Source organism: Zootoca vivipara, chromosome 5 (assembly GCF_963506605.1).
Source record: "Zootoca vivipara chromosome 5, rZooViv1.1, whole genome shotgun sequence".
NCBI classification, from domain to species: domain Eukaryota; kingdom Metazoa; phylum Chordata; class Lepidosauria; order Squamata; family Lacertidae; genus Zootoca; species Zootoca vivipara.
Window position 1 is genome coordinate 35,470,962 of NC_083280.1, and position 25,443 is coordinate 35,496,404.

At 43.6% G+C, this 25,443-nt stretch overlaps 1 protein-coding gene across 1 annotated transcript in view; it reads left to right on the forward strand.

Annotated features, from left to right (window-relative positions):
• GPC1 (glypican 1) overlaps positions 1 to 25,443 on the forward strand; it is a 197,955-nt gene that overhangs the window by 78,942 nt on the left and 93,570 nt on the right. The window lies entirely within an intron of this gene.

Here is a 25,443-nt window from a genome sequence, read left to right on the forward strand (position 1 = left end):
TATGGGACAGGATGTTCCGGAAGTGTGGAATCTACAAGCATATTTTTGGGAGTTTTAAAAGCAGAAGAGTGGCATTTCTGTCCCCATTTTTCCTGGCTAAAACACTCTTTGTTCCCCTCTGCTGCTCCAAGTCTAGCAAGAAGCCAGGTGCTCCGAGGAGCAAGGGTGGTAGCAGCAAAGGAAACGTTGAATTGATACAATCACTTTGGAGACCCCTTAAAACATAAAGCAGGGATGGCTCTCCAGTTGTTGTTGGACCTAAGCTGTTATCGGCCAAAGCTAGCATGACCAGTGGGCAAGGGATGATGGGAGTTGTAGTACAACAACATCGGATGCTATGGGGACACTGCTTCTCTATCCCTGATATATATCCTTGTTCATGGGCTCTTGTAACTTGATGCTTTTGAGATATATCTATAAGATTCCTGCCTATTTCTGTTTTCTCTTTAGCATCCTTGGTGGCCATGACTTGGGTGAGGCCATTTTGAATGCTTCTTATTCTACAAATCCACCTGGGTGTGAGAAATCTATGATAGTGCATACAGCACAGATTTTCCACAGTAAAGGAGGGAGGGGGTATTGATTGCTTTATATTTCATCTTCCTATGTGAAATGAGCGTTTCATTAAAAGGCGAAACAAAATAAAAAAAAAATCCTTCCAGCGGCACCTTAAAGACCAACTAAGCTTTTTATTTTGGTATTCTTATTTTGGTATGAGCTTTCGTGTGCATGCACACTTCTTCAGATACACTGAAATAGAAGTCCCCAGACGCTTATATGTAGAGCAGTGGTTCCCAACAGGTGGTCCGCGGACCCCCAGGGGTCCGCAAGCTATGCCAGAGGGGTCCGCAAGATGCTATTAGAATAAAAAATATATTAAATATATTTCGTATGATAACAGATTTTTTGTTTTGGCCGCTTCCTGCATGAGCAGAGTCTAGCGCAAAACTAGAATTAGATAGAGGCAGTAGTTCTGCTGTATGCCATTAGGTGGCGCTTTACAAACACTACTGTTTTGCAAAGAGGCAGCGCACGCATTCTACTAACGCTCACCTCCCCAAGATGCTTTGCGTGCGTCGGCTTCATTTGTGCGCTACTGCGCAGGTACCCTGTCTTCTCCATTCCCCTCCCTCCTCCCTCGCGCGCGCTGCCTCTTTGCAAAACAGTAGTGTTTGTAAACAAAGCGTTGTTTATCACGGAAGCTACAGTTTGCGTAGTTAAAAATGGACCGTTGGTTAAAAAGTGGTTCATCGCATTAAGAACTGAAAATTAAAACTAACTGTATGCTGATGGAGTACTCTGTTGTAACTGTAAAAAACGTATAAATATAAAAAGACTCTTAATTTGGCTCTCACTTTTTAATTTTAGGATTAGGAATTAATGGGGGTCCTTGTCACAATAGCGGCTCGATGAGAGGTCCTCGAGAAAATTTTGTTGGGAACCCCTGATGTAGAGAAAAGGTGGGGAGGGGTATCGCTCAGAAGGGTGATTGACTGACTGATAGCTGTTAACGACTGCATGGTCTTGCATGGAAAATGGAAAATGAAAATGAAAAATGGTCTTGCATCGGGACTTCTATTTCAGTGTATCTGAAGAAGTGTGCATGCACACAAAAGCTCATACCAAAATAAAAATACCAAAATAAAAAGCTTAGTTGGTCTTTAAGGTGCTGCTGGAAGGAATTTTTTTTATTTTGTTTTGACTATGTCAGACCAACACGGCTACCTACCTGTAACTAGAGTCATTAAAAGGCGTAGTGGAGCCAGATAGACCCTATTTAAACCAAACAGAGGGCGGAAATGCTGTACATCTGAAACACTGGAGATCTGAATGGGCCACTTCGTGTCAATGCAGCTTCAAAGTACTGTATCTGGAGATTCTAGCCTTTCAGTATGTAAGTTCCCTATCCAGGAGTAGGGAGTTTTTGCGAGACACTGGCCTCTGTGATGTTTTAGCCCTATTTCTAAAAATCATTTGTAGTCATTTCATAGTTACAATGTACTGAATACATTTATCAAATGCATCTCATTAATGGGTTTTTACAACAAGATAAACCGTAGTTCCTATGGCCCTAGTAATGGATAATAAAAAAATTTCCCTGTGTTTAATAAAGGTGCAAGATTATTGCACTGTATGATTTCAGGGTGCCTGCGAGGGGTTTAATGAAATTACACTGAGTGTACTTGCAGCAGTAGGAATGTTGACAGAACAAGACAGTGTAGAAAACTAGTTATATCTACACACTGCCCCGAGAGAGAGAGAGAGAGAGAGAGAGAGAGATGAATTGTGTGAGAGAGATGCTTGTAGAATGGAAGTTTCATTTACTATTGTGTGTACACTCTGCACCCTTCACTGTACTCTTTTCAGCACCTGCTAAAAGCATTCCTGTTTAGACAAGCCTACCCAAATGCTTAGAAAGTTGAGGCAATTTTAATCTGTTTTAGTATTCTAACGTTTGTGTGCTTTAAAATAGGGCTGTAAATAAATAGGAAATAAATAATTGCATTGGTTGAACTGGAAGTCTGCGCCCAAAAAAGACCTCAAAATTGGTATTTGCCCCCATATCTGGCTTGGGTTAGAGCTGTGCTTGGGAATACCGGTCTGTACTTTGAAATATATTTTGTGCCTCAAGGTTTGACATTTTTGTAAGCTATTAGCCTATTTTCAGGTTTTTGTCATAATCGTGGTGTCTCACAACACGTGTACACCAAAATTCAAGTCTCTGGTTCATTGGAAATAACCAAATAATTCCAACACTCAAGTGAGTGAACATACAATGTATTTCAAACTTTAGAATTTCTGGCTAAAGGAGCAGTGTAATGTTGTTAAAAGCAGGTGACTGTAAACACCTTTATTTAAAAGAAAGAAAGGAACAGCGGGCTTCTTGCTAGCAGAGCAGCTGGTTTTCTAAACTGCTGAGCCATAAGCTTGAGGGAATAGAGCATGGCTCTTCTTGGATTTGTGCACATGAGTCCTGGAGTGCAAAAAAACCCACTACTATAATAAGAGCTCATCAGTCATATTCTCCTGCATCCCTTAGCTGGGATGCTGTGGCCCCTTGTGGTTTGCACAGATTTCCCTGGTTTATTTCTGTTGCTCATAATCAAAATTAGAGTCCAGCGTGCTTAGCTTACTGGTTAGTTAACAGGCATGTAATTCCCTTTTCTTGTTACATCATTTATTTTGCTAAAACCCATATGGATGCTTTCAACATTGGAAGTGATAGGTCAGATTATTATACAACCGAACTAGAGGCGATATGTACACTTTTGCACGTTCCAAGCTCAGGGGAGGTTGCTATTAAGGGCAATCTCTACAAACCATTAGTTATATGATCACATTTCTGCATATATTTTCAACTGCAGCTGTGGTGTTCCTGACTGGGGCTAGAGGAAGTGGGTTTAAACCTTTCCTTTTGTGACATTTTTCTGACAAAAATCACTGGGAAAATGGCATTGGGAAAAGGGCTTCAGCTCCTCTCCCACTAGGTCATGATCCTCTCTGATAGCTGATAAATGTGATATGTTTTTAACATATAGTCTAGTTTGATCCTTAGACTCCCAGTGCTACCAGAGTCCTGTGTAGATGCTAAATTCCTAATATTCTAACCATGGTTGGGTAATTAGGAATATCTGGTGTGCTTTTTTTTGCCTTTCTGTTGCCCAAACTCTCCCCCATTTTCTCCTATGGTTTCCTTTCTCCCTGGCGTGGTGTTACATTTGCATCAGTACTAACAATTGTGGCCAAAACTGGACCAAAAAGTATAAATAGTATTTCCTTTTTACTGGAAAGAGATGCTTTTTCAACTGCTGTTTGTTTGTTGTTTGTTTGCTTGTTTGTTTTTAAGACGTGTCCAAAGCTTAGCTAGAATTACAACATGCAGGTTATTCTGTATGGAAGGTTTTTTTTGTTTTTGTTTCTTTGCTGAGGGTTCGATAGTACACAGATTATAGATGTATCCATTCTAAATTGATTTGGAATGCAAATAAAAGGAATATTTCCATCTCCACTCACAAACCAGAGCATGCAGGAAACTGTTCTTAAAACCTTGACAAATGTTATGTGTATTTCTGTTTTTCAATGTTTTCATGATGTTTTAACTTCTTAAATGTAGAGCTGGAACTGCAGTGGTACCGCAATGAATGTAACTTTGGATTTCTAGAAGCATCTCATAAATAGCAGAGGAAGTGGAACTCTGTTGTGACGATTTTATGTGCTGATAAGATAGAATCAAATTACACAATCCTCCCCCTACTCAGAATTTGTATAGCATGCTTTGTTTCACGAAAAACCAAAAGGAATAGAACAGATCATCTCAAAACAGGAAAGAGGGCATAAGCAGTGAATAATTCAGGTTGGTCCAACCTCTCAGATTAAGTGGGCCACAAGAGTACTTCTACACAGAACCCACGGGCCACACACCAAATTAAATTTCCAGCTGGTTAATTAAAGTGCTCACAATATAGTTAATATTACTTAATATACACAGTTAATATATTTATATTATTATCGAATCTTCTTTCAAATTTCTCAATTACTTCGTTATTTTTGTTATTTTTTCATTGAATTAGGAATTAGGATAAGTGGTTTGTATTGAAGAATAGGTGAGAACCTGTACTATACTTTCTAAAGAAGTAATCCACGTTAAAAGAGAAAAAAGTTTGTTGGTATCACATATATTTGCCGGGTTGAAAAATACCCCCTGTGGAACTTCCACTGTGAAGAGCAGAGCAAAGAATGTCTTAAGTTAGAGACACTACATTCCCCACCTCCTGCACAGCATCTAGCTTTAAGCTACCTTTCTAGTACAGTCATACCTCGGTTTAAGTACGCCTCGGTTTGAGTATTTTCAGTTTAAGTACTCTGCGGACCTGTCTGGAACGGATTAATCCACTTTCCATTACTTTCAATGGGAAAGTTCGCTTCAGGTTAAGTACGCTTCAGATTAAGTACAGACTTCCGGAACCAATTGTGTTTGTAAACCGAGGTACCACTGTAAAGGTAAAGGCACCCCTGACTATTAGGTCCAGTCGCGAACGACTCTGGATGCTTAATTCTGAATGAGATTCCTCATTTGCTGAAAGTTGCTTTCTACCCTATTCTCAATCCTAGGTAGAAACCTGACTGCACTTCTACCCATTTTACAGCTTTCCTAATGTGAAATTGAGTGTTTTTGAACTTGACATCTGATTGAAAGGTGGCTGTGATTGGTGTAACAGAGGAGATTATTCTAAATCTGGGAATCGGGGGTTGTGATTTGTAGCTCATTTCCTCTACAATTTCTTACCTAGTTTTCAGTTGTTCTTCAGTGAGTAGTAAATTTGTTGACGAATGAACAACAGTCTTGTAGTTGGGGGAAGTTCAAGTCCATTTTTTCCTGATACCTAATACTAGGGATTCAGTGAGTATAACTTTCACAAGGCACAAAGTATTTTCCAGTTACTTGATTTGTTTGAACACTGCATTTGTCTGCAGAGCGGCGGTACAGTGGTGCCTCGACTTACGAATTTAATCCGTTCTGAAGGCACCTTCGTAAGTCGAAAAATTCGTAAGTCGAAAAACGCCATTGGAAACGCGATTTCCCATAGGAATGCATTGAAAAGGGGGGGGAAAGCAACCCTATCTAAAAATTCGTAAGTCGAAAAATCCCTATCTAAAACCGCCGCGGGTTTTTTGCGGATGTCGAGACATTCGTAAGCCTGCGGCCATTACCCCCATTCGTAAGTCGAAAAATTCGGTTGCCGAGTCGTTCGTAAGTCGAGGTACCACTGTATTGTCTTTATTTGCCACCAAGTCTGCTCATTTTGGTTGCACAGTTAGAACACTTAAATGTCATTGGCCTTTGTTACGTGTGTTGTACAGAACTGACAAAGAAGGTTTTTGTTTCAGAAGTTGGGCTTTCAGCAGTGGTTTCCTTTTGCCTTTAGCATTTCCAAGGAATATGGCTTGGAAACTGTCCAATGTTTCCCTTGGACAATGAACAACGCCAGCAGCATGCTATTCTGTGCTCTCATTTTCAGCCCGTTGTCTCTGTAGTTCTAGACTATCTGTGCTAAAAATGCTAGCTAATAATCCGAAGCTGTGGCGTTGCAAAGAATTAACCCAGGAGGCCCAGGGCTGGCTGACTTCCAGTGGTGCTTGTTTCCTCCTGCGATAGGAGCGTTTAAAAAATGAGGCAACACATAACACGCAAGATCAGTATCAATGAATTTTACCCAGCTTATTAAATGACGGAGCTAAATACATCATTAGCATGTTTTGCCTCTCTGCACAGTGGCTGCTGTGATCAGATATCATGAAGGCAGTGACGGAATTCACAAATCTCTGGACCTCCTACCAAGAAGCAGTTCTTTGGCAGACGGCTGCTTGGTAACAGTGTGTCCTACAATTATCACAGTTTCTTTGGTGCTCCCTGCCACCTTTCCAATTATGCTTTCAGCACCAATATTGAATAAATGTGATATATGAAAATTTGCATCTATTTATTTTACATAATTTATAATGATACTGCTGCCCGCAAGGAGAGGGAGATGGAGCACACCCAAAGACAGCAAATCTTGCTTCTCGTCTTCCTTTGGCTTCCACTGCCAGCATGTTACCAGGAGGACTGGCAATTCATTGACTGCATTTTACATTTATTTCTTCTGCAGTGATGGATGTTGGCCTCTTTTGGACAGGCAGCAGCCACACCCCTGTGCTCTGCCTACACACCCCTGGTGGGGCCTTTGCCCTCTCATTTTGCTGCTGCTGTGTAGCAACCTCAAACCAGTTTCATCCATTGCCCTCCATATAGAAGCAACACTACATTGGGGTGGAATTAAACTGGTGGCTCCCTGGTTTGCTATAGCTGCTGAAAGCTCCTCTCCGTGCTGAACAGCAAGGCAGGAAACATTGCCCTTGCAGGCAACTACTAGTAATGGGGAGAGATTAAAGCAATGGCTTCCTCCTTGCTTTGCACAGCATGCCTCTCAGGGCCATATCTACTGTACTCCTTGCCCCATCCCCAACATTACTGCTAGCTCCACCTTTTGGGGGTAAGCACAGAGGACAGCTTTCCTAGAACCTCTTCAGTCCTGAAGCCATCTCTGGACAAGGTCATGTGGAAGGGCTTTCCACATCACCAAACCTAACAGCAAGCAGCAGGTGGCAATATGAAAGTATTCAGAACTCAGAAACCACCCTTTTATCAAAATGCAGCAGCAGAAAGATGGATTGAGATTCAAAAGCTGGATACCTCCCTCCTTTCAATTACAACTCCCATGATTATCTGGTCAGTTACAGAGAGGGAATAGAAAAGGGTGAATTGCTGTGCAGCTGAAATTCTAGGGCTGGGACCTGGGAAACATAGGTTCCCTTTCTGTTCCCTTTAATTTTGGGATTGCAACTTTACTTCATTCCTATCCCTACCAAAGGCCCTGGTGAATTTTAAATACATATATCCATTTGTTTGAAATTCGGAGACACAACCACCATGCAAAACAGTGCTTATTTAGGGCAGCTGTTTGTGGATGCCATGGAAGTTCTTTCCTTGGAATCATAGCTGCCAAGTTTCCCGTATTCCCCGGGAAACCCCCGTTTTTCCAGCTGTTCCGAAAAAACGGATCCCCCCCCTGGTTTATTCTGGCGCGGTGGCCATTTTGGAACTGGGCAGAGCATGCTCAGAAGCGACTTTTGATGCTGCTCTGCCCAGTTCCAAAATGGCTGCAGCGCGACTTCTGGTGTGGTGGCCATTTTGGACCTGGGCAGAGCAGCATCAAAAGTCACTTCTGAGCATGCTCCGCCCAGTTCCAAAATGGCGGCAGCGCTACTTCCGGTCTGCTACTTCCGGTCTGATTGTTTATTTTTCAGGCAGGAACTTGGCAGGTATGCTCGGAATGTTCTCATTCAGTGCAAAACGTTGGTACCAATGCATTCATCTTGCACCGTCCTTTTGTTCAAATTGTTTCCCAAAGTTTATGGACAAGGGACCTGCAACCCCCTACATGCTGTTGTACGCAAGCTCCCATCAGCACCAGCCAACCTGGCTGGTGGTCAGCAATGATGGGGAGTTGGGCTGCAAGCCTGGATGGCCACAGGTTCCACACTCATGCCACAGTCCATGCAACATTCACCAATACACTGCATCCTACTGTGGCTTGTTTTGAATGTTCCACTGAGCCTTGTGCCTAGCCTTGTGCTACCTTTACAGTGCTCTTTAAATGCAGCTGAACATCAGAATAAAAGTGACAATGAACAGGACTGGGGAATAGCAGAACTGAAGTAAGCGAGAAGGAGTTCTCTGCCCCTTGAAAGGCTTCAAGTAATGTTCAGCAATAGCATCATTAGTGCAAGCATGTTGCCTCTTGCAACCACCTTTGGTAGTTGAAATGGATAAAGCTATTCCAGCACCTCACCACCCTCCAAGATTTGAGTTATTTGAAACTGACAGTGTCTGTTGCTTCTGTTCCAAAATTGCCCTTCTGTACCACATGCACATAACCGAAAGTTGCTACCAATTCTCCAGACACTTTAATGATTGCTGTTCCTGGACCAATCTGCTCTCTCAACTGCCACCTCCTCACAGCAGAGCAGATAGCATGATAAAGAAAAACTGTCAACTGCCAGTTGTCAGAAAGAGATCAACAGCAGCAGCATTGTTATGAGAACATGGCACACTGTGACTTGCAGAGCACAGATTACTTACTCATCTCCCACACTCTGTCAGCGCAGGAGCAGATAAGAGGACGCCACTATGCACTGTGGAAACCCGGGCCTCTTTCTCGCTGCAGTCATAATCATGTGTCCAGGTTATTTGACTTCAGAATGCAGATTGAGGTTGCATGGCTGAACGCTTCTCTGTACACAAAATCCCCTCCCCTTAGAAGACTAGCATATCATGGCAGCAGCTAAGCTAGGACCCTTCTCCCTGTCATCTAGTTTTATATGTGCATTGATTGATTGATTGATTGATTGATTGATTTAATGTATGGAGGAAGATTCAGTCATGTCAGCTAATGTCCGCTGCCTGAAGTGGTATAGCCCAGACATTGGTTCATCTCTTCTTAGTGGTAGTTTGAGAAGTTTTTAAACGGCATCTGCATGTTATGGCACTTTGGGCTACAGTGAATGCTGCAGGGGGAACAATAAGTGGGAAACTTAGCTCTTGCAGCATTACTAGACCGTCCATTGATAAGGTACACCTATTTACTTTGATTCTTCAATTAGCTACACTTTGTGTTTTCTTTACACAAGAAAAAACAAACAGCCAATAATTTGGGCACAAGTGAATCATGGGAGCATCACTTGGAAATCGTTTAAACTATTTCCAGAGGGTTAGCCATGTCAGTCTATTGTCACACAAACAACAGAGAGCACTTTGTTGCTATCTGAAGTGCACTGTAGCCCACAGAAGCTTATAGAGTTTTGTTTTCATTTCATTCTGCTTATCTTGTATGTTCATAAGCTTTTGCAGTTTGGGAACCATTTTCAAAAGCAAAAAAACACAATGGCTGCCCAAATATTTCTATGCCGTTCAAGAACTGTAGCAATATTTGGGCCTCTATAAATGAGCTAGCAATAATTGCCAATTTTTTAATGTAAGCGTTTTTACTTTTGCTTTATCACAATGGTTTCCAAACAGATAAGCTGGCTCACTTTGAAAGACTGTTCTATCCCAGGGGAGAACACTAGGTCCTGTCCTGGGGAAATGAAATTATGTATCATAGAAATTATGTGTCCCATTGTTCATCCATTTTTTATCCTTTTCACCTTTGCAGAATCCAAGGTTCCTGTGGGCTAGCTAGGATATGCCCAGTTCAAGGAGCTAGTTGTATTGCAGTTCAAAATAATGGCAACTGAAGCAAGTAGCTTTCATCTCCCTTTGTTACATTATTCTAACCTATTCAGTCACTGTTCATCAAATGAAGAAAACAGTTCAGCGGGGCTGTGGGGTTGCACTTTTAGCCCCACCCCTTGAGGTCACACAAACTCCTCACATCTTTAGAGTGAACATCTGCCGCACAGAGCATTTTTTAACTGTGGAGGTACTTAATCACTCAGGTGGTTTCAGCAGATACCAAAGGCTCCTCACTACAGACATCCACTCTAAACATACAAAGGTCCAGGAGGAAACATGCATCTCTTTTCTTCATTTGATGAATAGAGCTCATGTCAAAATGTATGGCGGTCTTTCAAATGACTTGTGTTTCACTGAAACTGGGTTTTCAGTTGTGTTTCTCTTGTGCTTTCAGAATTATTATTCTTTTTAAAGTTATGCTCCTATTGCAGGGGTGGGAAACTTTTTTGGCATGGCAGGCCAGATCTTTATCTCCACCTGCCTGTCAATCTTCTGGCATCGTAATGATGCCATGATTGACAGGTGCGTTGTCCCACCCACCTGTCATCACTGGGCCATGGAGGTGTGGGAAGATCGCAACCAAGCTGGATTGAACTCCCAATGCCTTAGATCAGGCATGTCAAACCTGCGGCCCTCCAGATGTTTTGGCCTACAACTCCCATGATCCCTAGCTAGCAGGACCAGTGGTTGGGGAAGATGGGAATAGTAGTCCAAAACATCTGGAGGGCCGCAGGTTTGACATGCCTGCCTTAGATGATCTGTGAGTTCATCCTATTTTTTGCAGTATTCAGATGCTCCAGCAAGTTCCCTGTGGGGAATTAACACACCTGAGCCAAGGAGGATTGACTTCTCCACTCATCAGCTGATAAGTTGGAGTGTTGTCCTGGTTTTTACGTACCAGACATGTGATGTCAGGTGTGTGGCAGGTGGGCATTAAAAAGGGGAAATGGCCTCATGGGTCAAATGGGGAAGCCCAATGGGCCAAACATGGACCTCTCCCCAGCTTTATTATCCTGTGCTATATTTTAATGCAGGCTTCCTCAACCTCGGCCCTCCAGATGTTTTGAGACTACAATTCCGACCATCCCTGACCACTGGTCCTGCTAGCTAGGGATCATGGGAGTTGTAGGCCAAAAACATCTGGAGGGCCGAGGTTGAGGAAGCCTGTTTTAATGTTTTGCTTTGTGAGCCACCCAGAGTATATTTTTTTAATGGGACCACTAGATAGATAAGTAAGAATTTGCAGAACAAAAATGCTTGCTCTGCATCTGCTTCCCCCACCCCACCCCCACCCCCGTGCACACACACCATGGGATAGGAAAACACCATAGATTCAATTATCTGTCACAAAGTATCTTAAGGTGTTGCAACCAAATAGTGTTTGTAGGTAGCAATGACAGACAGCTCCAAATTGTACTTTGTAGGCTTGAATAGAGTTGTTAAATGGCATCTGAAGGACTTTAGCAAGGGCGATTAGAAAACGATGCTATCGTCACGTCCCAGAAGACTACAGAAAAGTGTGTTTTGATGGCTGAATACTGAAACAGTTACATCCTGGAGTACAGTCAGTTTGTTCTTGGGTTATCTAATGCCGAGGCTTTCCTTTTAAAGCAAGATTTCAAGTGAAATTTTATTATTTCAAGGAAACAGATTGTTGGGGCTCTGCTTGGTGTCTTGGGGCCAAGGCAGTAGTATTCAATAGGAAGGGCAGCATGTACCTGTGAAAAGCACATTTGCCCTCACCCCCATTGAATTAGCCCTAAGGCACAAAATTGTAGAAAGTGTTATGTGTATAAACATGAGTTTGTAAGCAGGTAGTACGCATGCTCTTGAGGCCTGTAATAGGACACAGTTCCTTCATGTGTGTTCATCTCATGTTTAGACTAGCATCTCACCTTCACACTTCATAGCGCTGAGACAAAGAAATGCTGCAGACTCATCTGCCTCCCTAGGTGTGACTTTGCCCTCAGGATCAAAACAAAAGAGGGCAGGTGTTTCTAAAACTGCTTGAGTTTACAGCAATACATTGATTCCTTGGGGAAGGTCTGCTTTTATACTAGTAGAAAAATATTAATTAATATTGTTGCGTACACCAGAATATAGTTTGTCATTGTGTTCTCTGATCATCTTCAGAGTTTCTATTTTAGTATATTGCCGACAACTCTTTGGTCTTTTTCGTTGTCATTCTTGCCTGCTGTTATTGACCTAGTTTGCACATAAGCCATAGAATCATAGAATTGTAGAGTTTGAAGGAACCACAAGTGTAATTTAGTCCAACCCTCTGCAGTGCAGGAATCCTTTGCCCAATGTTGGGCTCGAACTCACGACCCTCAGATTTAGAATCTCATGCTCTACTGACTGAGCTGGTTTGAGCATCCGAAATCAGCCCAGGAGACTAACCATGGTTTGTTTTCTGCCACAAACCACAGTGTGAAGGCACTGTTGGCTTTTGAAGCATTGTTTACTTTTTAACTATGGTTTGGCATTGTATCTAAACCATAAAGCTTTGCTTAGTCATAGTATGTTTGTACACCCAACTTCAGATGTTCACAAAGGCACAAGGCAGGTGGAAACAGGTGGAAAACAAGTTAGAGAAACAAACCATGGCTTTTTTGGTCATCTGTGAGATGAATTGGGATTTGTTGAACAAACCATGGTTATTTGCGAAGGCAGCCATCAGAATATGGCTTAAAACTAGGTATGACTCATAGTTGCCACACTAAGATGAAGGGTTTCAACATAGTTGATTATTCATTTCTCCTTTCAGCCCTCATCTCTTCGAGGCAATCCTTCTTTCATCAGAATACATTTTTCATCACAAATAAAAAATCTATCTCAACCTTCCATCTTTCATCTAATGAAAAACAAAACAGAAAAGAAACAGCAGGAACAGAAAGTATGGAGGTTTCCAGAATCCAACTAAGTTTATGGGGTATAATAGTATTATGGGAATTGCGTCAGAATGCGTGATCCATTTTCATTGCTGAGGAAATGCTTCCCTGTACCCTCAGGCATCTTCTCATGATTTATTTTAGTTCTTGCCTTATGAAGCTATTAAGTCTAGAATAAAGGGTAAAATTAACATTATCTTATATTTTATAATTAAAAGATAAACCCATTTAAAAAGAGAGTGAAGATTTAAAAGAAACTACAGAGCAGCTGAAATAAGAACACACTACTGTATTAAAATTTTTAAGCTGTGTTACCATTAATTTTTTTAAAAAAGAGAGTCTGGGAATGAGGTCAAGTTACTAAATCACACCCTCCTCAGTAGCAAAAAAATATTTATCAGTTAGGTACAGCTTCTGGAGACTGGAAAAGGGAAAAGGTGCTCTTATTCCTTTCCTCTCCTTCATCATACCTTTTATAATGAGGAAGGAGATTTGGTAATTCCATGGCACACATTTCTTCAACTACAATCTTCCCCATAAGAATACTTAACAATAAACTCTCAGGGATCTCTCATTCACCCTTTCTTTCCTTTTCCTTTTTTTGCTTTTGCATTCAACTAACCCTCTTAACATTTTGTGTCTCACCTGCTCTCTACCACAGACATAGTTGATAGACTCCTCAGTGAAGTTAGCTCTTTATTCAAGCAAACGACAACACTTCCCAGTAGGTCTTGCTCCTATGGAGCAGTTGCCAGGACTGAAGGTCCCTGCCTTCCACCCTTTCTAAGGCTTCTCCCCTGGATGTTTCCCAAGCGAACTGTGTCCCTGCACCTCTGGTTTCTGTTCCCCTCTCATTATCCTGCACTTCCTTGGAGACAGGGTGTGTGTGTGTGCTTGTCACAGCAGGAGAGGGAGACTCCCTGGATACAGTTCCTTGATCCCCTTCCTCCACTTCAGCCTCAGAGTCTGAACTGCTCCATGTCACCAGCTCGTCCTTCTCACTAAACCCTGTTGCTCCTTCAGCAACCAGCCCCTCTTCCCAATCTCCTCCCTCTGATCCTCCTCAGTGTCCCACCACCAATCCCCTGGCTCTGAGCTTTCCTGTTCCAGGGTTTCCCTTGGGGATTCCCCAGCTGGTGTCTCTCACCACTGTTGGAGATTCATTCCCCGTGTGCAGTCATAGGTTTGTTGTCTGTCATATGACTGTATGTGTTTTCATTCCACAGAGTGGGAAGTGACATAGACAGGATGTTTGTCTTACTGTGTTCCTGAAGTGGAACTGTTGTTCTTTGTTCTTTCTCTTTGCTGTCTGGTGCTAGAGAGAGAGGGAACCATGTTACGGTGCTCTATGTGTTTAAATGTAAATAAAGTAGATTAGCCAAAATGCTGTGCTACTGAGTTCTGTTACGCAACTGCGCAACCTCTGCGGATCCGTGAAGTGTGCTGATGTCTTCTGGCTCAGTCGCTGTGATGTTCGGGCTGGAGAATGCTTAAGAAGCTCCTGAACGATCGACCAGGAGGGAGGGAACATGCCTGTCGGGCCTGTGTCTCTGCCAAGGTTCTACTTGTGAGTAGGCAGCCTCCTGACAACCACTACTTTTTGTCCAGCCAGTCCCTGGTGAGCTTGGGCCTGTAATGCACTCTCGGCCACATCAACCTCACAAAGTTTTTGTGAGGATACAATGAGGTAGGGAACCATGTACACTGCCTTGAGCTGCTTGGAGGAAAGGCAAGGCATAAATAAAACTAGCTGTCATGACATATATACCGTGTTTCCCCTTTTTAAAGACACCGTCTTATAACTTTTTTCCCTCAAAAAAACACACGGTGTCTTATTTTCAGGGGGTGTCTTTTTTTTTTACGGTGCTACAAGACTTGGGTTTTGTGAAGGAAGAACTGTCTAGGGATAGATCCGCTCTGGGCGCCGGCGCTGGAGCCCTATCGGTTGCGAAAGCTGGCGCAGATTGCAACGTAAAAGAGGAGATACTCAAGCCGTTGCATTGGGACACCTTGCTGTAAAAAAATGGAAAATCTCCCCGTTCGCAACGCTTTTAAAGCCTTCCCTTTGTCCCCTTCCCGAGCTGACTCTCCAAACATTAATGAACTCCCCCCTCCCTTGCCCTCCTCCCCTCTAAAGTGGCAGCCTGCCTGCAGGGACAATGAGGTGGGAAACCTCTTTGCCAAGTTACCGTACAACAGTTAAGAGAGGGGTGCGGGCAGATGGACAGGTTGCCCTCCTCGCCACCCCTCCAGGCTCCCTGCGCTCCACCGGCAGCTCTTAAGCAGTGGGGGCGGGAAGTGATCCTGCCGAGGGATCTGGCTCCGGAGACTCTGAAGGGGGTGGGGTGGGGCTGCTTCATCCAAGGGGCAGGCTCGCAACGCCCCCCTCGCCGTCGCTAGGGCTGCCGAGGCTGGATCGCGCCCCTTATCCCGTGCCTGCGCTCTGCCTCAGGCCATGCAGCCCGCAAAGTTCCGGTGGCGCGGCTCTAGCCGCCGCCAATCGCCCCATTGCCGCTCTTGCACCTCGGGCCATGCACCCCACAACGTTCCGGCGGCGCGGCTCCCGCCGCCGCTAATCACCCCGCTGTCGCTCTTGCACCTCGGGCCATGCAGCCCACAAAGTTCCGGCAGCAGGGCTTCCGCCGCTGCTCTGCCTCCCGCCGCCGGTCTGCTTCGGGCCATGCGACCCACAACGTTCCGGCGGTGCAGCTCCCGCCACTGTAGTACCCTGCTGTCGCTCTGCCTCGGGCCCCCTCCCATCTGGTCTCAAGCCTCTCCGAGGCTCTAAAGGAAAGCAACAAGGTACGTCTTATTTTCGGGGGATGTCTTATATTTCGCGAATGCATTAAAAACCCTGCCATGGCTTATATTATGACTACGTCTTAAAAAAGGGGAAACACGGTATTTATCAGCATACATACACACACTCCATGAGGACTCCACCCAACTTGCCCCTCACCCTAGTTGTAGGGAGCAAAATTTTTAGCAATAGAGATGTATTTAGGAAGGGCAATGGAGAGGGTGAGGGGTATGGAAAAGGAAGTTATTTCCAGATCTCTGGTTCTCTCACAGTGTACTGTACCTCTTTTCAGGCAGGAGATCTGTCCCCTCATAACCTCTCTCTGAATGCTTGCTGGCAGGGGATGTTGAATTTACTGGGGATTAAAAGAAGTAAATCATGTGAACTCTGTGCAAATCAAGGCTGGTCCATGTGATTGAGCAGAAAAACACTTCAGATGGATTTCTGTTTGTTTTGAACCATTTCATGTAATTCTGTCTTCAGACAAATTCTTGGCAGCTTTCAATGTATCTGTTCTTTTGAGGAACCACATGTTTTGCATGAGCCAAGTTGCTTATGTAGATTACCGAGTTGCTTGACGCCGGTGTTATGCTTAAATTGGGCACTGGAATGGAGAGAGATTTGCAAGTGGAAGCTCTCAAAGAATTGAGGGAGCTCCTATGATGATGCCCTCCAATTTGTACACCTGTCTTTACTGCATTATTCTGTTGGTTATAAGCCAAGGTTCTTTTGTGGCTCTATGGATTATTTTACAGATTTCAGAAATATTACACATGCTGCCTGGATCTGGATTTGGCCAGGTGAGATACAGAATAAATATAAGCACATGGTATCCTAAATTCAGAACAGCCTGGTTTCAGCCAGTCTTTTCTATAATGGCAAAAGTGTTTAGCACGCCTAAATTGTATACAGAACTGGTGCTGATAAAAAATTGCTATCTAATTAACACTGCTGTTGAATGACATAAATAAGGATACAATCAGAACCCACCCTGCTGTACAATCTATATTAAGTTCTCCATAACTCCATCACCAGCAGATCTATGTCTGAAATTAAAAGTAACCTCTGGAGCTTATAGCAGAAATTAATGAGACTCGTGTCTTCATTTCTGCAGAAACAGATCTTAACTTGGGTGTGTACAAATATTACCAAGGAAAAGATTGGTTCAGAGTTTCTTTTTCCTTATGTACAGCCAAAGTGCAAACTTCATTATTCCTTGCCAACTCATTAAACAGTGATAGTGAGGCTTTACTCCATCCTTCCTTCATCATTGGGGAACAATTGAGAATTAGTCATCCCAAATGAGCTTAGATTTTGCATTCTAATGTGCCTGAAATTGTATTCTATTGTATTGTATTCTAATATGCCTGGAGGGATGTTGTTCTATTTGTGTCTCACGTGTAAGTTGCTAAACTGTAAAACCAAGTTACAAAACTCTTAGAAACACAAGGAGATTGCATCCACCACCTTTTGAAACCAGCAGGGGGTTTTGCCGCTGACTTGCACGAGAGCTGGCTCACTCCTTAGGTGAGCATCAAGTTTAAATTAAAGCAAATGCTTCCCATCATGTTGAAAAGGATCAGGATTTTTTTAAAAGCATCTCCTCTGAAAGGAGATCAGATAAATTCCCGTTTGCTTGCCTCGTCAAATGCAGCTTTAGAAGTCTGTAATTTCAGCATCTCTTCTGCTTAAGGCAATTGCTGATCAAAGTGCAGCTTTTTTGGTTATTTATAAATATCTTATCAAGACAGATGTAGAGCTCCTCGAGGGCAGGGTGGGAGGGGCTGGGATTGATTTGTAAAATGGAAAGCAATGCTGAAGGTGAAGTGTGAAGTTTAACTGTTTTCCAGGGCAGTAATTAAATCCAATTGAAATTCATTGTAAGACGAAACCATTAGGTAGTTGGAAAACTATGGACTGTGCCAAGGGCTTGAGCTTATTCAGCACCAGATTGCACATACCATGATGACCTAGACCAGGGGTAGCACCAAGTTTCAGGGGACTCTGGGCATACTGCACTCATTTGGCCCCTCTCCACAGTAGTGCCAGTCTTAGCTGACTGTGCCTGGTGGGTAGGACTTGCTCACACAGCCATTTCAATTACCCCACAATGCAGTACCCACAACATGTACACCCAGTGAGTGAGCTCATCACTCCTTTTAACACTGCTGGAAGGGTAGTAGCAACAGCACCGCAGTGCCAGGCCTGCAGAGCTAAACTTGCTGCTGCTGCCATTTAGATTTTCCCACAATGCAGTGCCCACTGTGTGCGCATTGTAGGGAAATCAAAATGGTGGCAGTACCAGTGAGTCCAATATATGGAACTAGCACTCGTGTTGGTGATGAGAAACACAGAAAAGAGTGATGCAATGAAAATTAAGGAGCTGTAATAATACCTGTTATGAGAGCTGTGTTTGTTTACCCCTTTAAGCTCTGCACTTTAGGAGTTACACCCTGTCCAATATTGAAAACAAGATCTTGAACCCCTTCCCCACCAACACTCCAGCTGTTTGCTCAGCTGTTTCCCCACTTATGTAGTGTGCACAGGGTATTTGTTTTATTTATTTAAGTTATTTATACTGTAATCTGCTTTCCAAACTGGCTGAAGGGTTGATGTAGTCACAGATGTTCTAAAGCTCCAATATCTAGTAGTTCCAACAAACACAGAAGCTCCAGAAAAGTTGGTGTTACTTACAAGCTTGTAGACGTTTTAGCAAATAGAAACTTCAGACTTTCAAACTGTGTTTCAGCTGTGGGGGGAGCTACGGATAATTATGTCTGGATGCTGCAAGCACTCATTTTGGTTTGGCAAGATCCACTGCTAAATGTGGGTGTAAGCCAGAGCTTTCTAGAGTAATAGAGGAGGAGTAGACTGTGAAATTAAGCTTTCTGGCCTATGTAAAAAGTATGCATGAGGAATATGCATGTCAGATGGAAAGTGGCTTTCCAGGTCTGCTAGCTTTTTTAAACACACACACACACACACACACACACACACACACAGGATATTATACTTTCTGCTTTCATGCCTAATCTTGAAATCTAAGCCATGGAAAGCCATCAAATGGACAAGTGTTCCTATGATCATTCCTTGATAGTCCCTACTTATTTCCAGAAACCTTAGGGGCAGACTATCAGAACTATATTTCTTTTCACCTTGTTCTCTCCCCCGCCCACCCCCTCAAACTATTTGGTTTGTTCTACAAAGAGAAGAGGCTTAGTAGTAGAGCCCATGCTTTGCAATTAAAAGGGGCCAGTTCAATCTTTGGCATCTCCATGTAAGACTTGGGAAAGACTTTTGTCTGAAACCCTGGAGATATGCTTCCAGACAATACAAAGTACCAGTAGATGGGCCTAATGGTCTGATTTGGTATAAAACAGATTCCTGTATTCCTAAAGTACATCACATGGAAAACTACAAGGAATCCAGATAGCATTTTTGTCTTCATCAACAATGAAACCTAAGCAGCATAAAACTTTTCTCACATTTTGGGATGGAAGTCACCAGGGAGATGTTAGGAGGTTTGTACCAGTAACTCTGTGTATGGAAGGAGTACTCCTTGAAAAGGGAGAACAGAGGCACTTTTGAGGTGGTAGGTGCTCTGTCTGTCTTAGAACCCCGGAAAATGTCCAACCTGGCCACTCAGCCTTGAGAAGTGTCACATGTCTCTTGGGCAAGGTAAATTGCCTCTCTGAACTGTAAAAACTAAAACCCTGAAAGCACTCAGTAATGGCTGGGCAACAAAGGATGAATTGATTCTTAATTTTTTTTAAAGGCATGCATTTCAAGCAAAATGGATATGTCACCAATAAAAAATCAAAAATCTTGCTTGCACCAGAACCTTTCTTGCCAAGTTTCATGGGAGGGTAATTTTGTAGCTGAGCTATAAACTTTTCTAGGGGAAAAAACCATGTGTCCTTAAGTGGAAACCCTGACTAACTCTGTAACTACATGGTATTATGAACAGAGACACTGTAATTACTCCCCACATGATTTTACTGAGACCTGTTCATGCTACAACTTGTGCACACACACACACACCAACCCGGTTTGATGGTTTGGAGAGCATGTTTTAATATGTGGTCTTCTCTTTGTTCATTTGACTTCTGGCACGCAGATTTCAATAAGTATTTTTGTGATGGGAGCAGTGCAGACTGCTATGATTAACCACAAAATGATTGTGCAAGTTGTTTGTCAAAGTTATATATAGGATCCCACAGAATCCCAGCACTAATTTTGCAAAACAACCAAAGCCAGTAAAATTGCCTGGTCCTATGTTGATGCTTTTCCATACAGAATAGCTAGATCCTGCTCCGTCGTAAGATTCAGCACATTTTCATTGGAAATGGCTGTTTCTTAAAATAACTTCTTTTTGGGGAGGAATGTAATCTTGAGTTTTAAATATTCAGCACTAGCTTGTAACTGAGCAGAAACCAATAGAGAGGCTTTGGCCTATGCCAATCTTTTGGGGAACATAGTGAAATAACTAGTTAATGACTGAAGATATGTGTCTTGCTGCATAAGAGTCAGAGGAATGAATGAACAGTGTAGAAGAGGTTTCCAAAATTTGTGTCTGTTTTTGACTTGGGGAGTACTTTGCTTGCCTTTGTTCTGAAGTCTCCTGCAGTTGTAAAAAGGAGGAGTTTGGAGTTTTGGATTTGATATCCTGCTTTATCACTACCCAAAGGAGTCTCAGAGCGGCTAACATTCTCCTTTCCCTTCCTCCCCCACAACAAACACTCTGTGAGGTGAGTGGGGCAGAGAGACTTCAGAAAAGTGTGACTAGCCCAAGGTCACCCAGCAGCTGCATGTGGAGGAGCAGAGACGCGAACCCGGTTCACTAGATTACGAGTCTACCACTCTTAACCACTACACCACTCTGGCGTAAAGGTAAAGGGACCCCAGACCATTAGGTTCAGTCGTGGACGACTCTGGGGTTGTGGCGCTCATCTCGCTTTACTGGCCAGGGGAGCTGGTGTACAGCTTCCAGGTCATGTAGCCAGCATGACTAAGTTGCTTCTGGCAAACCAGAGCAGTGCACAGAAATGCTGTTTACCTTCCCGCTGGAGCGGTACCTATTTATCTACTTGCACTTTGACGTGCTTTCGCACTGCTAGGTTGGCAGGAGCTGGGACCGAGCAACGGGAGCTCACCCCATTGCAGGGATTCAAACCGTCGACCATCTGATGGGCAAGCCCTAGGCTCTGCGGTTTAACCCACAGCGCCACCTGCGTCCTTCTTAACTCTTAACTCCCATTAAACTTCTATGAAAGGCAAGTGAGGACACTGACACAGGAACAGAACTCTCAGCCCTGGCATATCCTGCTTCTTGCATAGTCATCAAGGCATGTGTAACAAGCAAAGAGCAATGCAGGACAGCAACAGCGAGTATCCTAAAAGCGGACTCATGCTGAATGCGTTCTTCATAGAACTGGGACAACAAGGTAAAGCGCTGCATCCAGTTTGGAGCAAAAATCAAACAAACCTAAAACCAAATTTATTTATTTTTACTAAATGTTCTCATCTTCCCTCGAACACATACAAAAAGTCTGTCAACGTTAACACTGCCTGGCTTTGAAGATGCATGAAGGAAAAAGGCTCAAAAGAGTCCTTACTCTGGCATGCGAAAGTTAATTGGGAAACTGGATTTACCGGTATTTAAGGAGAACCATTACAGTGGATTCTGGTTCGCCAGAAGCAGCTTTGTCATGCTGGCCACATGACCTGGAAGCTGTACGCCGGCTCCCTCGGCCAATAATGTGAGATGAGCGCGCAACCCCAGAGTCGGTCACGACTGGACCTAATGGTCAGGGGTCCCTTTACCTTTACCTTTAAGGGCTCGCAGGAGGATGATCTCTCAGTTCTAGACTAATGAAAGAAGTGAGCAGGATAGCCCCAGAAACCCTTGTCGGGCAGATCAAAATATTTTATGTCAAGCTTGATCTGTGAACTGAAATAAGCTTTCTTCTGATTCCTGCTCTCTCCCACCCAACCCTGGCCCCAATTTCATGTATGCAGATTTTAGGTGCATACATTAGAGGTTTGGGTACGGAGGTTTTTCCAGCTATAAGCAGCCCAAGCAATGATCAGCTAGACTTTCAGAAGCATTCATTGATCCATGCCCATTTCTCCCCAGGTCCTGTACATCAAATCACTTCCTCCAAAGGTCTGCCCATTGGTAGCCAATTAGGTTGCTATTAAGTTTCCTATTCATAGCAACCTCTCAGAACATGATCCATAAAAGCACAGCACAAAAACACTGGGGAGCTACTAAGCTGCTGTGAATCGAACATTGCACTTTGATACCCTGATGTAAACTAGGAGTGGCTAACCTTTGACCCTCAAGAGGTTGTTTGACTCAAGCCTCCATAACCCCCTGCCAGCATGCCCAGTCATTGAGGATGATGGGAGTTGTAGTCCAACAACATCTGGAGCGCCCCAAGTTCCTCACCCCCATCTGAAACTGCAGTAGTGCAACTGGACAGCCACTGCTGCAGTTCAGATGCTCTTTGAAAATGCCAGTGCTATTTTTCTAGAAAAAGAGGTGCTGGAACTCATCATGAATGCCTCCCTTGTTCTCTTGGAATGGCAATGAAGCCCACCTGAGAGGTATCTCAACTGAGTTCTAGTGAGTTCCAGCTGAAAAAAAGCTGTGGAAAATGCTAGAATTTGAAATCAGCCTTCCTTCCCAAGATACATCAACTACTCCCTTCTTTTTAGGTGTGGCTAGTACAGTCTCGGGTGCAATTGGTACAGTCTTGCTTCAGCCTTTGTGTGCTTAATGAGCCGAATTTCTCTAAAGGCCTGTCATTTGAGTGGGAGGGGGAGCCGGAGTGTTATGAGGCACCACAGTTCTGGGCACCACAGTTCAAGAAGGATACTGACAAGCTGGAACGTGTCCAGAAGAGGGCAACCAAAATGGTCAAAGGCCTGGAAACAATGCCTTATGAGGAACGGCTTAGGGAGCTGGGTATGTTTAGCCTGGAGAAGAGAAGGTTAAGGGGTGATATGATAGCCATGTTCAAATATATGAAAGGATGTCATATGGAGGAGGGAGAAAGATTGTTTTCTGCTGCTCCAGAGAAGCGGACACGGAGCAATGGATTCAAACTTCAAGAAAGAAGATTCCACCTAAACATTAGGAAGAACTTCCTGACAGTAAGAGCTGTTCGACAGTGGAACTTGCTGCCAAGGGGTGTGGTGGAGTCTCCTTCTCTGGAGGTCTTTAAGCAGAGGCTTGACAGGCATATGTCAAGAATGCTTTGATGGTGTTTCCTGCTTGGCAGGGGGTTGGACTGGATGGCCCTTGTGGTCTCTTCCAACTCTATGATTCTATGACTCTCCAACTGAAGTTGGCTGAAACAAGAGGGTACAGCTTTGGGTGGCTGACCAGTTTGCTCTCTGGGAGATTTTCTACCTTGCAGGAGTGCCTGTTCAATTTGATGGACTAGGCAAATTTGATGGACTAAGGCAGCTTGGGGGGGGGGCGTGTCTGAGTTTTTCCTATAAGCTACCTTTACAACACGACTTAGATTTTCACAGAAAATTGTATTCCAGCTCATCTTGAATTAAGGGCTCCTTTTGGAATGCCATGTGTCAGATCATCTGCTTCTGGAGAAGAAAATGTGGCCTTATTACTGATGGCTTCTCTTTGCTCTCCAGGGAAATGCAGGCGGTTCTTTTCTATCAGAATTCACGCCCACCAAATGAACAAAATGTTACATTATGTGGGCAGAAGAACCCCATGGATAAATGGGTTGCCCCCCCCTCCAGTTCCTCTGATCCTTTTGCTTTAATCCTTTCATTTTAATGTTCTCAAAATATTTCATTGCAATTGGCATAGCTATTTTGCTTAGTCAGCTGTGGCCTTGGAGATGGAAATAGTTGCCCTGCCCCAAGGATCATTGACTGTTAATCATTGTGAGACTCTGGCTACAATCCCAGTGTGAAAGCCGCTACTAGTCTGGGCGATTGCATGCTTCTGAGCTGTGAAGGAAGACACCCCCCCTCCCTACCCTCCACCCCAGTTTCCTTATTAAACTGCCTTTTCAGCAAAGGAGGAATGACAAAATAAAGCCAAATGATCTGAGAAAGCAGAACCAAGAGCGCAGTTAATATTTCGTCGGCCAGCTAGGAAATGACAGGGAACCACCACCACCATTATGGGGTCAGATCAAAAACTAAAAGATGTCTTTGAAGACAATTTCCTCCTTATATTGTGCAATACATTTGAATTGCAAAGAGAAAATATGAAAACTTTGCTTTCCTCTTGAAATGCTGCGATACCAAATGTCACAGATACCCTTGAATAAGTAGAATATGAATTGAATTTTATTTTTTTGAAAGAGTTGATGCTGTTATTCAGGCTGTCTGAAAATACTGGTTTGTAGATGGATTGCTAATCCAGTTAATAGTAGCAACTAGCTGATGTGCAGGTCCTTTTGGACCTGGAAGAGGGTGGAATGGGGTGGGGTGTGAATGGTCACTGCCTGTATTCTTCAGCTACCATCCATATTCCCCACTCCCCAAGAAAAAAATATTGTTTCAGTGTAGCCTTCCATATGTTGTTAGACTGGAACTCCTTTCAGCCCCAGCCAGCATGGCGACTTGTATGGTACGATGAGAATTGGAGTCCAACAACATTTGGAGGGACACAGGCCCCCAACCCCTGGCATGGTTTAGTGGCTAAATTTACTGGATTGCTGGTGTCACCTAGGACAGGTAGAATTGTCTAGTATTCATTGAAGGGTTTTGTGCATTGTAATTACTGTATATAAAAAGCGTCTCCTTCCTCTGATTGCAGGGGAGAATCTAGACCAGGCACCCCCAAACTTTGTCCCTCCAGATGTTTTGGACTACAATCCCCATCATCCCTGACCACTGGTCCTGTTAGCTAGGGATCATGGGAGTTGTAGGCCAAAACATCTGGAGGGCCGCAGTTTGGGGGTGCCTGATCTAGAATCTGAGGACAATATGTACTGTTACTGCTTTGTGTTTTCGTGCTGTGGGGAGGGAAGGAGGGAGAGGAGGACAGAGCAAGAGCTTATGGTTCTCCAGTGGTTGCCTGCTGCTCTCAAAAGGGACAATATAAATGAGTCTTGCAGCCTTCCTGCTGTGGATCAGAGAAAAGGGATTCAAGGCAGGTGTAAGCTATTACCTTGTAGCTGCCAAGTATTGAATGCTTATCTATCCAGCCAATCTGAAATATCACTGGCAATATTTTCTCCAGCTCTGCAGTTTACACAGTGAGTTACAGACCAGATTCATCACCTTCAAGAAGAAGAGCCCTAAGGCACTCGGTTGTGAGAAGTATGCGCTTGGAGGAGCGTGTGCAGATTCCAATGGCAGCCTCCCCACTTGCAGGGCTGCCTGGGTTTCAAAACAGACAAGATGAAGCACGATTTTTCCAGCCGTTCTATAAAAGCACCCGCAGGATCGTGGCTATCACAGCCAAATTACATTATGTGTGTTGACTCTTGTAATTGGATTACTTTAGCGCATGGTTAGACAAGATATGTTTGGGGTGCCTTTATTTTAACTGAGTGAATCCCTATCAGGAAGTGAAGAGGAGGAGGAAACTGGGATGCGTTTGCAGATGTACAACTCTGGTTCCTGAATGTCTTTAATATTGCTCTGAAAGGAGTGGGTTAGCAATCCTTGAGACCTGGAGTGTTTCCAGATTAGGTGCTTATTGTGGGGTGGGTGCCCTTCAAGAGCCCATTTTTATTTTTATTTTTTGCAGCACCAGCACAATGTCATTGGCATAAAAATGCCTGCCTGTATCTCTTCCCCACCCCATTTAATCCAGATTTACCCTTTCCAGGGGAAATATGGTAAATTTAGAAAAAAACCCTGTTGCCAGCAACCCGTTTGCAATAACTCAATGACCTGTTTGCCATGCTAAGTCCCTATCTGGA